Raw genomic sequence first — 13,656 nt, forward strand, 5'->3', positions numbered from 1 at the left:
ATTAATTAATTTGGTCTTAGAAATCATTTGTGTGTGAGCATGTGCAGGTCAGCTATCAGACTAATTAGCCTAGATATAAGCATTTAATCAAATCTGTAAATAAATGGGGTGAAATAACACTGATAAATGATCGGGAAACAAGGCCAACTGCTTTCCACGCACCCTCCCGGTGTTTTGTTAGATTTCATCTTTCCTTTTCTCATTTACATGGAGGTAGAAAGCTGTTTAAATCAGCTAGCAGTTTTATAGCTTTTCATTACTGGCATAATTACTCCATAGATGTACGTGCAAAGAAATATAGCGGTATTTCTAACGTGTAGGTGCGCACCTGCACATTCACACATCTAGCTGCTGTGCAGTGATACCCTTCATGTGCAAGCATATTTGCTGCAAAATAGGCAACAGCGTTCTTAAAATGAACAGAGTCCTCTCAATAGATCTTGGACACACGGTGGTGTAAAGAACAATAAATTATAAGCCTGAGTATTAAAACTTGAACCATAGAAATCACAGACCTTCCTACCTAGAATTAACTCTGTTAATATCTATAAAGGGAATAATCTGATGGAAAACACATGCTTCAAAGAGTTAGGTTGCCGGAACAAAGTGCTACTTTTTCACTCACTCTGGGAGGACCAGGAAAGTGCTGAAATCTGCCAGTGTGGAGGGAACTTGAGAAAATTAATGAAAACAGCTTCTTGAGCTAGGCAGGGCTGCTGGGTGAGCCAGAGAGAGCCACTGCATCACAGCGAGAAGTGAAGCAAGGTGATTTCTAGAGGTTTCCTTCGGCTCAAATTTTTCTGATTTGTACAACAGAAACCAGCTTTGGAGGAACTTGAAAGTCTAAATTTTAACTGTAGCTCTGGATTCATCTTAGCTTTATGGAGGCGGAAACTCAGGCCTTTTTTCTTCAAAACAGTAGCACTGTATGCACCATGCTCTGCAGTGTACCATCTATTCTCTACAAAGGCCAGTTTGCTCTGTCTGTTTTTCCAGACTTTGTCTTAACGTTCACACCACAAGGACCAGTTTTCTTGTGAACTCTCAAGTGCTTTACTCATTTGGATTTAGCTGAGCTGAATAGCCCTTTTTTTCTGCATTGTCTTACTTGGCTATGCTGAGGAAAACAGGAGATGTGCTAAAGCGAATGCTTCTGAAATTCTTTCGCATCTGAAAGATGAGCTTCTGTTTTGTTTTCTCTTAAGTATGTGATTAAAGATTAGGCTCACTAATTTTGTCTTCTGATTTGCTTAGCTCTATCTCACTACCACTAACAGCAATGCATTAACCTTGTGCAGATGTCACTCAGAGCTTCTAATCTAGGCCTTGATTTAAACTGAGTCTTTCCTACAATACAATACAACTTGGATACAGCTCTGGGTATATGTCCAGGTGTCATGTAAAGGGATAAACAAAGAAAATCTTTGTGATCTGTGCATGCATGAATAATGTCTTGCATATTGAAAGGTTACAAGGGCATATAAGGATCCTCTACCCTTTAAAACCTACCCTTAATTTAACAAGGGAAACTGTGAGTATGCTCTGCTAACTTAGTGATAATATGGTCCAGCTGAATGCTAGACAGGGTGGCTGAGACTACTTCACTCCTTAGTGCCAGAGCAGCTGCAGCAGCTGCCTTTGATCCCAGGAAGCAAGAGGAATTTCTGAGAGGACTGAGTGGCTGCAGTCTTGTCTGTATGGCAGCAGTGATTCACCTCCTACACGTGAAGTCCACCCATCAGCATGCAATCCTTGTGGCCCCAGGAAAGCAGCCCTTCAATCAGGAGATTTTTTGAGAGGGGAGAAAAAAAGCAACAGTAGACTCAGGAAGAGAAATGTGGAGGGAGCTATATTTCTGCAGAAGTGAGACACTTGTGTTTATATTAATTTAATGATGGTGTTCTTAATGCCACCTTAACATTAAAAACAGAGAGGAAGGATTTCACTTTCACAACAATAAAAAAAAATAAAATAAAATGGTAGTATTGTCTGACGGGGGATATGTGGTCATGCAAGAATTGTGAAGTCCATCTTACATCAGTATTGTTTTAAAGCTGATAAATGTTAGCTATTTCTCCTGACTGTTCTTCAAACTCATACAGAACCACTGGAATTTATGTCAAGAAAATGTAGGGCAGCTCATCTGTGCCTGCCAGCCACAGAAAGTTACTAACCATGTAGGAAGGGCTTTGTCCAGTGTTAACATGAGTTATTGACTCACACCTTTGAAGTCTTCAGGATCTCATGTTTGTATACTGACAACTGGGAAATAGCACTTAGGTATTTCCAGGTCTCAGTCAATGGTCTGATATGAGTTTGTGCAATTTCTTTTGTTATGACAAATAGGAGCACAGATCTCCAGAGAAAATAGATTAATGAATAAACTGTACTTTATAATTTTCATCATACTTTCCACCATGATGTAAGGAATTTAGTGTTAGGTGTTGTATTGGTGTTGAATGTTTAACATCTAATGTGACTGCGTTCTTCCTAAGTTCCCAATTCTATGGTAATGCTGTCTATGCTTTATATGAAGGTTGCCTATTTTCCAACTCAAAACTAGCATTTTCTAACAAAGAAGCTCAAAATTAGGCTCCTGAAGTGCATGCTCTGAGACCTAGATAAATTATCCTGATTTTTAAGGATACTGATCTCCCATAATTCCCATGGAAGTCAGTAGCAACCAGAGAAGTTCAGGTATTAATCAAGTCAATTAATTAAGGGCCTGAATATGTGTTCAGGTTCCTAATATAAATATCCAAGATGGGTAATGCTTTGAAAGCTGCAGAACAATTACTGAGTTCTGTCTCTTTCAGATAAAGTCTGAGGCTTCATGCGAATAGAATGACACTTGAAATTTAATCAGTCCTATTTCCTGTGCTTTTTATTTTCTCCATCATTCTGTGTTATAACTGAATATCTGTGAGGGTATCTGACTCAAAAATTTCATTTATTAATGGTGAAAGTCATGACTGAAGCTAGCTAAAGAACATCGAAACCTGCAAATATTTCTTTAAATTTTTAAGTGAGTTTGATTTTAAGTGTGCTCATTCCTGCCTCTTGTAAGAGTAGCAGCAACTCATTATCTGCTAGACTTGTTCCAAATAACAGATATGTTAAGAATAGTAGTTCTAAATATGTCTTTAATGAAGTGTGCAAGTAAGGCAGCAAGGTTGCATAGTTACCTGAGGGAAAGGGGAAAACTGAAGGTTGAATTTTCTTTTATTTTTAATTGTTTCTTCACACGTCGTATAGAAAATGTTCTCTGTGAAATCCTGCCTTTAGAGAGACTGGATCAGTATCCAGGGTGGCACTGGGGGAAGAAGTTAGCTTAATCGATTTGTAAAGAAAGCAAGAAAAACTACATCACTGCAATAATAACCAATCGTATTTAAATGGTGCCTGAGGCTTTAAGGGCACTCTGAGGGCATTTGTAGAACACTGCAGAATCTCAAAAAGGGGCTTAGGGAGAGTTTGTGAATGGGGTGAGAATGATAGAAGCAGATACGGAATATGCAGTAGGAGTAACAAATTGAATTCCTGTCTCGCTCCAATTTATAGGAGGGAGAGGAGGTTCTTTGAAATATGTATGCCCGGCGTGAGATTAAGAAGCAACGGTTCAAATGTTGGTCCGACCAGTTTATTACAAATGTTAATAAGGGAGATGGGGAAAGGGGAGGACGGACGCTATTAAGGATTGGGGTGATGGGGAAGGGAAGGCGAGCGATAGAAAAGATAGAAAGAGGCAAGAATTGCGTAAAGCGGGGATAGTCACCACCAGGATCCGGCAGCAGTCCCGTTGCACGATGTTCCGACGGTCCGAGGCCGAAGGGCAGGAGCAGCGAGGCCGGTCTTGGGCAGCGAGAGGATGCAGGTCAGGGAGGAAGCAGCAGGTCTCAGGTAGCAGGCCCAGGGAAGTCCGTCGGCAAACGGTCCGTAGAGAAGGATCGGAAGGCACGAAGCTCGTGTCGTGGTGAGAGATCAGTCTCCACGTAGAGATCCGTCTCCCCGTTGCGGTGAGAGATCAGTTGGCAGAGAACCCCTCAAGTCTGTCGTGGTGAGAGATAAGCCTCCCCCGTTGCCGTGGTTGTGGTGAAGGATCAGCTTCCCCCGTTGTGGTTATTGGACCCTCTTTTATTCTCCATTTTCTGCTGCCTACGTGACATTCCTGGGTGCTTGAGCAAGAGTCCTGTGCATACCTCCTGAGATGGCCATTTTCCTTGAGATAAGTCCACACAAAAAGACCGCTTCCCGGCCATTAGCAGCAGCTTATCTCTCTCTCGATGCCCCTGGCCTTGTCCATCTGTGCTCCTTAGAGGATTTCACAATCCTTAGCCAGGACCTGTCCATCAGTGTCCTCAAGACAAAAGATTTCTCTGCCTTTGCCCAGGACTTGCCTGGACTTGTTCCTCAGCAAACTTTGAGTCAATTATATAAAAGAATAGTCTCTTACAATTCCCTGCTATCATATTTCCAAGCAAGGGAAGAGAGGAAAAGAATTGAAACAAAGAGAAAGCTGTCAAAGAATAACTTGGGATGGGGGGATTGCAGTGCCAGAATGGAATATGGCCTGCTCAGGATCAGACAGGGTAAAAGCCCTCCTTTCCATTCATGCCATTTGTGAATCTTCCATTAAAATAATCATGCTATTGCCTACATCCTTTGAACACAAAGATTGAGCTTTGCTGGCATTAAATTTTAGTCAGCTAATGAAAAAATAAGATGGATATCAGATGCTATATCTGGATTTGAAATCAGTGTCTTTGCTGATTACATGTAGAAGCCATTCAATCAGGGAACAACAACAACAAAAATCTGCAGGCATATATTATTCCTGTTTATATGATGAAATATTCATTTCTAATTAAAATAGGATCTGAGAATTAATGACTTGCTGTAGAAGCTAAATAATAATCTCAAATAAATAATAGAACATTTTGTGGTCATTTTACAGGCAATTTGTATGTAGTCCAGCTTTTAAGGAAAACAAAGTTAATCATAATAATTATTTGTCAAGCTCTCACAATAATTACTATATGTCTCTAAGAAAGACAATGGAATCACTTCAGTTTATCTCCTTTGCTGCAAATTTCTGGAATAAACATGTCATTTAAAGTTATTAAAAGGCACAAACTTAGTGTTCTAATGAGAATGAGAGTAGGATTTGAGGTTAAACTGCATCCAATTTAATGGATTCCCCAAATTCAGAACCACAAGTGGAGTTTTACTGATTTCTAGCTTAAAAACTTGAATATGACCATTCATTATATTTGGATCTTTGACCTTAGGTACTAATAAGCCACTGTCATTTCATTCCAGATTCCTGGTCAGTTCCATGAGTCTTAAGATGACAATATTTTATTTGAGAATGAATTTCTACAAGATAGCAGCCAGATACAGAAGTTCTTCTGACCATAAAGTAGATTAAGTGACTCTTTTCTTACTGTGTTCATGATAGAATTAATTCCAGTGTTCTTCATTAGAATGCACATAATAATGGAAGTTCATAGTTTTCCATGCATTATTGCAGCCTTGTGTATAGTCTCAATTTGATGTATGAAGGCAGCACTTAAAAAGATGGCCTGTTTGTACAAAATGATGCTTCTTTCAAACCATTTGAACTGATACTGAAAAGTGTGACCCGTGTTTGCCTGGGAGTCCAAGATACAGAAACAGATTTATCTCAAATAGGAACATTTTTTTTCCTCTTTTGTTTTCCAATCTATTAATTCCAAAATAAAGAAATAAAGAAAAAATGAAATATTACTTGGACCAAGACCTACACACCACATGCCATATACTTTAACTTGTAGTGAAAGTTCTCTCCTTGTTGTCCAGTTTCCTACTCTTCTTTCTCTTGCTATAAACACTTTCTGTAGGCACATATCCATGCAGCTTTTCAACTGTGACCGCTTTCTTTTGACTTTTACTGACTAGAGTCTCAAATGTGTGTGCAGACAGTCTGTGCAGCTCATGGACAACCCTGTAATGGTACCAAGCTCCACCTTGCTGGGGTCAGCCCTCTCTGGAGGTGGCTGGCATTTGTTAGTATGGTTTTTAGGTACAGTGTTACATTTCCCTTTGAGTCCTTTTCTTTTACTGCCAATCAACATGAGAGAGTAGGCAATGCAGAATTATAGGAAAAGAGAAAAGGAACTTTTTATTCGCTACAGGTCTGTTTCCCTCCCCAGTGACAGGATGCTGCCGAAGTCACACTGCTCAAAGTTCTCCAGCTTCTCTCTTGCCTCTCCTGAAGCTGGAGAGGGGCTGCAACACTGCGCAACACATAGTATCTCACCCAGACGTGCTGTTCTGCTCACCCAAGCACTGTCACGTACAAACAGCAGGCATGCCCCCTTTTCCCATTAACGTGAAGCTCAGCCAGCCTTTGGGAAATGACAGTCTCATCCCTTGCTTATGCCCTTGCGTAAGTAGAAAGGAGATGTAAAAGGAAAGCTCTCTCTGCTCTCTGGGTTACTGGCACATTTGAACACAACTTTGTCGTCTCCCACAGCGTGAACATGAGTTATATGCATTATCACATGGTGTTTGTGTTTTAAATCTTCTTTTCCTGAAGTCATGTGTTTGTGTGAGAGTCTGACTGTCCATGGAGAGAAGCAGAAAGGGCAGGGAGGGGAGGATTGCTCCAGACTCCTGTGTCTGCTAAGCAAATTTTCAGACTGGGGAAGAAAGGAGCAGTTAGAAAGAGATCTGTTCCATAGTGCTTTGCTCCTAAGTTACTTTGTGTGTGATCTGGATCTGTGAGTTCAGCGTGGCTCAGGGTTGGCAGCACTGCTGTGTCCCTTTTCTCCTGCCTAGAGCCTAGTGTCTCTGAGACTCTCTGGCCTCTGATTAATGAGTGAATCAGCAGCTTGCGTAGTCATTCCAGTCATAATATTTCAGCTTTACCGTGGCACTGCTGTATTTGTGTATGCCAGCCTCATTCTAGAGTCTTTGACACTAAGCTCTTAAAGCCCTAATGTGCTTACATAACATGATATGGAGAACCAAGAAAGTAAATTTAATTAAAGATTTCCTTACTGCTTCCAACACACAGGGAGAGACAAAAAGAATACATATCTTTTCGAACACTGGATGACTATGTAGCATCCTCACAAAAACAGGCATGGAAGCTGAAGACACAGAGGGTGTATGTGTATAGTGAATCTAAAAAGGGAACTGATCTTCTAAAGTTAGACACCTGGAATGAATGGAAACCTGTGTTTCTTGATGGCTGAATTAATATTTTGGCTTTCTTTAGCCATTGAATTGTCATCTGTGAAAGAAATGTAGGTGAAAGTAAGGACAGAACAGCCTCATATATTTACACAATGTTTCTTTTTCAGGAGAGAAAGAGTCATTAGTTATTTGTCTTACTTTATTAGTGAAAATATATAACAACTTGCATACAAATATTGCTGCAGCAAGCATGCAGTTAATGTCTTTGGTAGAAAATCTAGAGAAAAAAAACTTGAAGTGCTTCTGCTGAATGCCCACCCTTTGAATTGCTTTAATTTCTCCCTGCAGTATTATCTAAAACTAGAAGTAAGCCAATCTCAATTAAAAAGCAGCATTCATCAGACATAGCAGTAGTGTCTGAGAGACCCATAGATTTCCTTGTGCTCAGAAAGAAAATAGAAGGATGTCTCAGCTGGTAACTGGAACTGTATCCTTGCTTTCTGGGGAAAAAGTACATCAAATATAATTGCATGAATAGAATCTCTTTGCTTGGGAAAATTAAAAAAAAAAAATCATTTGAAGAATGGAAATGGAACCTTTTTGATTTAATGACATCCTGAAAATGAAGGCTGTAACCCTGTGAACTCCATTTATTGCTTCATGAGTACTGTTCAATTTGAAATGTTTATCAGTGTTTTCAAATCTGGTGTAGAATCCACACCAGATATTGCTTCCCTTTATCTGCCCCGGTGAAAGATTTCTGTGTTCTTGCCAAATGGCAGAGCCACCTGCTGTTCTACAGAAAGCATAGCATTATTTTGTACAGAATGGTGACAGGACGTTCAGAAGGCAGTTAGGGAAAGATCCCTTTTCTTAAACAATATGTCCTTCTTCACACTTGCCTGATAAGCATTAGAGCTACATTCAGTCAAACAAATAGTTCACATTACAATGGGAATCAAGTTCCACTTGTATGTGCTCCCTCTTGTATGTCATCCCTCTTGTATGTGCTGTCAGTCAGGACCCTCTCATCTCTGTATGTAGCTGCTTCTTGAACTTGCCTCCCTGCAGCAAAGATGCATTGAATTGGGAAGTGACCATTACATATGATCTACCTTTGTTGGAAAAAAAATAAAAGACCTGTTTTTCTGGGGGTAGAAACCATACTAGAAAAAAATGATTTAGTATGATGGGATTGTTTGTTGTAGGTTAAATGGAACACTTGCTATGGTCAGTGACAAATTTTTCAGTCTATCATTCTGTCTCATGAAAACTGAATGAAATGAAATCATATTTTAATTCAGATTGAAACAAAGCCTTTTTATAAGAGGGTAAAACAAGCCTGGTCTAGTGTTTGGGACCCTGTCTGTGGCAAGGGGGTTGAAACTAGATGATCTTTGAGGTCCTTTTCAACCCAGGCCATTCTATGATTCTATGAAAAGAAATGACTTTTCCACAATATTTTGGCAGTCACATTAGCTTGCACAGTCTTTGAAAAGAGTACAAGCAAAGCCTACAGCCCTCATCTGTAGTTCCTTGTTCTGGTCACTTGGTAGCATTTCCTGGCCTCACCTTCATAAGCAGGCAAATACAGCTGGAATTTCTTGGATAACTAGAAGTTACTTATAAAAAGAAAAAAAATAGTAATTCTTCTCAATACTTACTTGATTTTGGGCTGAAAGTGGTGGGTGTTCGGATGTTTTCATATACAATAAATAGCTTTTATTAATCTAACTTGTTACTTCTGACTACATTTGGACATACTGAGTGCAGCGGAGTCAACAAGAGTCATCAAGAGATGAGGATTTTATTCAGATTCCATTGCCATATAATATTAATGAACAGAATGCATTTGTTTAAAAAGATAGTATGAAGAGAACAAACCATTTACTGTGCAGGTAGTGAACATATCATGTTTGTACTAATTGCATTTAGAGGCATTATAATCTGTGGTACTCATTTTGCAGTGCCTTAAGGTGAAATTTGTTAAATAATTATATTGTTATCTTTGTTGTTAGATAACACAAGAGATGTTAGATAACATAAACAGAGTGTAAGAATGAAAGAACTGGCAGTATTTGTAAAATACCTGAAACTGCAATGCTAAATGAGCTTAGAAAAATAAGCCTTTTTCAAAAATTATTTAATAGAATCTTATTTTGGCTCATCATAATGTTTTGTTTTGTTTTTTTAAAGTTGAATAATTCTGATAGATGAAAAAAAAAAATTCAAGGAGTTGGTGACAAAAAAGAAATGTGGAATTGATTGCATTTTCTCTCCTATACATCCAAAGGTAAAGCTATAATTAGCAGGTCATGCATCCAAATAAAAGTGCCCTAATGTTTCCAAGGAGCCAAGTATCCTGAATTTTACAAAATGATATCAGTCTGTTCATCACTTTTCATGTGCCATTTGGTTACCAAAATAATCTGTAGCTGCTACTTCTAGTGACCGAGATTTGAAATGACCGATCAGGTCGGCTATTGGCCTTCTGCTCTTCTCCCTGCAAGATCCTGTGACACAAATTTGCTGTGGTCCAAGTTTGTCAGGCCTTCTCTAATGTGGGACACTGCAAGATAAGTGACTTCTGTTTTTTTTTCCAAGGGCATGTCATATCACTAGCATATCTCTGCACAGATTTGTACAGAGCCAGATGGACATGTTTTCTCCAAGTCACTGGTTAAGGCAGTGCACAGTGAAACTAAGAGAGAGAACAGGAAATCTGCATTCCTGGTTTCTTCAACGAGAAGGGGAAATTTGTTGCAAGCCTGCATGCTGCTCTACTAGTTCATGGTATAACCTATGCTCTGTCTCCTGGCATTCTCTTGCAGGGAAGACTCATCTCTCTTTGGCATGGCTTTGTGCCAGGCTATCGTGCACACAGACCAAGTATGATAGTTTTCCTTTTTTCAGCATTCCTGGGAAATTTAGCACTGGTTATTCTTCCACAACAATTTCTTTTTCTAAATGAGCACTTTACTGAATGTAGCCCATCACCATGCTGCTGGCAACAAAGCTAAGATCTCATATTGCATACCCAGAAAGCATTTCAGTCCTAGGAGCGACCACTACAATTAAGGAAGGGAGTGTGTACTATTTCTAAGACCTTCAGCCCCTTTTCAGGACTGTCAGAAAAGATGATTTCTTTCATGATAGGTCAAATGGGACCAATGGAAAAAATCACTTTTTATGTGACATTAAATGTTCAGTTCGTTTGGAGGTCCGGGAAAAAAAAAAAAAAAAAGAAAAGGCAAAAAATATCTGCCTAATTCAGAAATTATCATTTATAATAATTTTATTCAACAGATTTTGGCTTTTATTCTAATCAAGAGTCATCTGTGAACAGACTGTGTTCTTTATCAAACGTGTGTGTTTGTTCAAAATTTACCAACTGGCTAGCTACTGATCTGATTCTTCAACCAAAATGTTTCTACATTTCTTTCCATTCCATATTCCTTCCTTCCCTAACCTTCCTGAGAACTGCAAACAAGAAGTCCGTTCTGCTTAATCTCTTGTTGAGAACACCGGCATAGACTTTTCCTATCTTTACCTTATGCCTTTAAGTCTAGGTCACTTCTAGCTATAATTTTGATAGTGTTGTTTTTCTTAATTTCAGTTGATCTGGTGAAATTTGTATGAGTACTCTCTCTGCTCTAGAGAATGCTGATAGCCCCATACTTGCTTCACAGCAAAGGCACTAGATACTAATTGTCGCTTTACATTCAGCTCTAAGTCCCTACCTGAAGATAATATTAGTTACATTTGAGGCACTTTATAGTGAAAGGAAAGGCACCAAGTTTCTTGAAATTTATTCTTCTGCATTTACCAAGGCTATTATTTCTAGCAGTGCTGGGAGCATTTTTCTATTGTGTACAGCCAGAGTGTATTGTTATTAAAAATTATTTTTATTTTTACATCCTTCTTTTTCATCTGACTGACAAATAAAATAAAATAAAATGACCCAAAGTTTTGAGGAACTGTTAAAAGGAAATGATTAAGGGAAGATTTGCATTGCATCCAATATAAAAATAAGCATGAAATGTAGGAGACCTGAATTCTTCAATGTCATCCAAAAAGTGAATGACCTAATTTGAGTGACTTAAATTAATTCAGTACTCACATAGCTTACAATTTTTCTGTTCTTAGTGAAAACTAAAGTCCCTGCAAAAAATAATAAAAAAGAAAGATAATAAAGTACTTTTCTGTTTTTAGTGTTAATTTACCCTAGTGTTCTGAGTAGTTTTTGTAGATCAGTGATCTTTTTTTCTTCTTTTTTTTTTCCAGAGGATGAGAGGAGAAAGAAAAGTACAAACTTCTCAGTCCAGAGTTCTACCTTTTTCTTTGTTACTTTTCAAAGACCTTTTGAGGAAAATTAACAGCTTTACAGAGGAGCCCTGCACCAAACAAAATGTAGTTCTTGCATTTATTAAACAGCTACTCTGTGAAAACCAAATTGAACATTGATTGCCTCTACTTTTTCTTTGGTTCAACATAATTACACTATCTCCCTTGTTTAAAAAGATCAGTTCCTACTGATTCTCATAAGTGAATTTTTACAAGCTCAAATACATAATTGTATCAATATTGTTTTACCATCAACTTGTGATGGTGAAAATGAAATAAATTTGATTTTGCCAGCTGGAAGCTAAGTTTAGGTAAAGCATGACTTCTCATAGAAAACTTACTGTAAAATCTTTTATTTACACATAGGGAAGTTATATTACTGATATGTGGACAACTCATTACCAGATTAGGCTTTGCATGTTACTTTTCACTCGAGTACAACTATTTCTATAAGTGCAGAAAAGCAGTCATCTCTGCAGTGGGACACTATATGTTTCAAGCCTCAAAGCAAACAAGATGATCACATCTAATTGTTCAAAAGCAAATCCTCCCACCATCAAATATTTATTCTCTTTGGAGGTATGCTTATTATATTGAAATATGAGAAACCAAATCTATACTTTGCTGTGTTAACACATACTTGAAGAAAATAATCTCATTTCAAAACGTTGGCAAGTTCTGCTACATTTAGGTTTCTACCTCTGGCAGCCACCTGAACAGTTGTCTCAGGAAAAGTATATGGATACTGTCATTATCTCCTGCAAAGGTCACTGATGTGTATGTTTCTATACTTCTTAAAATTAATTGAGAAATTAGGGAGGCAACTGAAATAAACTCTTGGGTAGAAAACAGTTGAGTACCATGACCTATCAGTCAGCTCTTCAGCTATTTGCTACTGACAGTCTTCATGACTGCAATGCTGAGCTCAGGAGCATTCCACCTCTCTGTTCCATCAGGTTGGAGACCATATTCATTCTCTGTCTACAGGAAGGCAGGAGTGGTAAATTCACAGTGTGTTAGTCTTGCAGGACTAATCAGCAGATAAAAGCAAAGAAGCTGAGAAGTCCTTCCAGATCAGTTTTTCCCAAGGATGAGTGTAAGGAATGTCTTCGTTATCTGGTTTGAAAGACATACAGTATCTTCGTTAGGAGAAGGAGCTGTTTTTTAACTTGAAAGTTTCTGTGAACTTGTAGATTTTCCTCTTTTCTTTGTATTAGAATGACAGCTACCTTCTCCAACCTGGGTTTGAGAAGTGTCAGTTAACACCTAGTCTCTCACACATCCTACTTCTCTAGCACACACAAGGTGTTACTGTGTCTAAGTACCAGAGACTGGATTGCAAACGCCTGTTAACACCGAGTAACGTGGGAGGCCCACAGATAGCAGCATCTTGAAACTTGGAGCATATTGAGAGAGAATGACTCAGGGGAAGGGAAACAAAACAGAGAGGTTTCTTGTTCCCCCAACCCTCAGGACCCGTGTGGTTCAGGCCTCTGTGACTCAGGGTTAGTGCTGGCAGCGTCCAACAGCTTGTGACGGGAAACAGGGGACAGCCTGACCCCCATGGTGTCTGGCTTGAGTTGCAGCCACAAATGGCACCCTCCGGCAGGGCCTGAGTGTCAGCAGATTGGAGTTAAAACCTACGCAAGAGGAAAGCCTTCACTGCCACATTGTTTCTGGTCAGTGGACAGAGACTTGCATGTCTGCTCATGCAGGATCTTCTCAGCTGCAGTTACATAAAATGCCTTTTAGTGTTACAAACTTCCTTAGACTTCCTGTAGCAAAAAGGAATTGGCTTCTCTGCTACTTTCAGCTAACATAAATAGTTCTGATAACTTGAGAATTGTGCTGGTTTACATTGTTTGCTTGCTTCCACTGGAAGGACATTGCTATACTGGCCCGGAAAACTAAGAGATTTCCAAATAAATAAATAAATAAATAGAAATATTCAAATGTGAATATTCAATAATATTCAAAAATATTCAAAAATCGAACTTTTAAGAAAGTTGCATCCTTCTGGTGCTGAGCTGTTTAACCCTGTTTAGCATAAGTAACATTGCGGAATGAAAAACAATAATTCTAAAGAAAGCAAATTAAAGCTGACAATTTCATTAAGTTGTGGTTTTCTCTAAT

At 38.8% G+C, this 13,656-nt stretch overlaps 1 protein-coding gene across 6 annotated transcripts in view; it reads left to right on the forward strand.

Moving 5' to 3' along the window:
• The window catches only part of GRM1 (glutamate metabotropic receptor 1), a 181,670-nt gene that overhangs the window by 123,701 nt on the left and 44,313 nt on the right, over positions 1-13,656 (forward strand). The window lies entirely within an intron of this gene.

This window comes from Gallus gallus, chromosome 3, assembly GCF_016699485.2.
Source record: "Gallus gallus isolate bGalGal1 chromosome 3, bGalGal1.mat.broiler.GRCg7b, whole genome shotgun sequence".
NCBI lineage: Eukaryota > Metazoa > Chordata > Aves > Galliformes > Phasianidae > Gallus > Gallus gallus.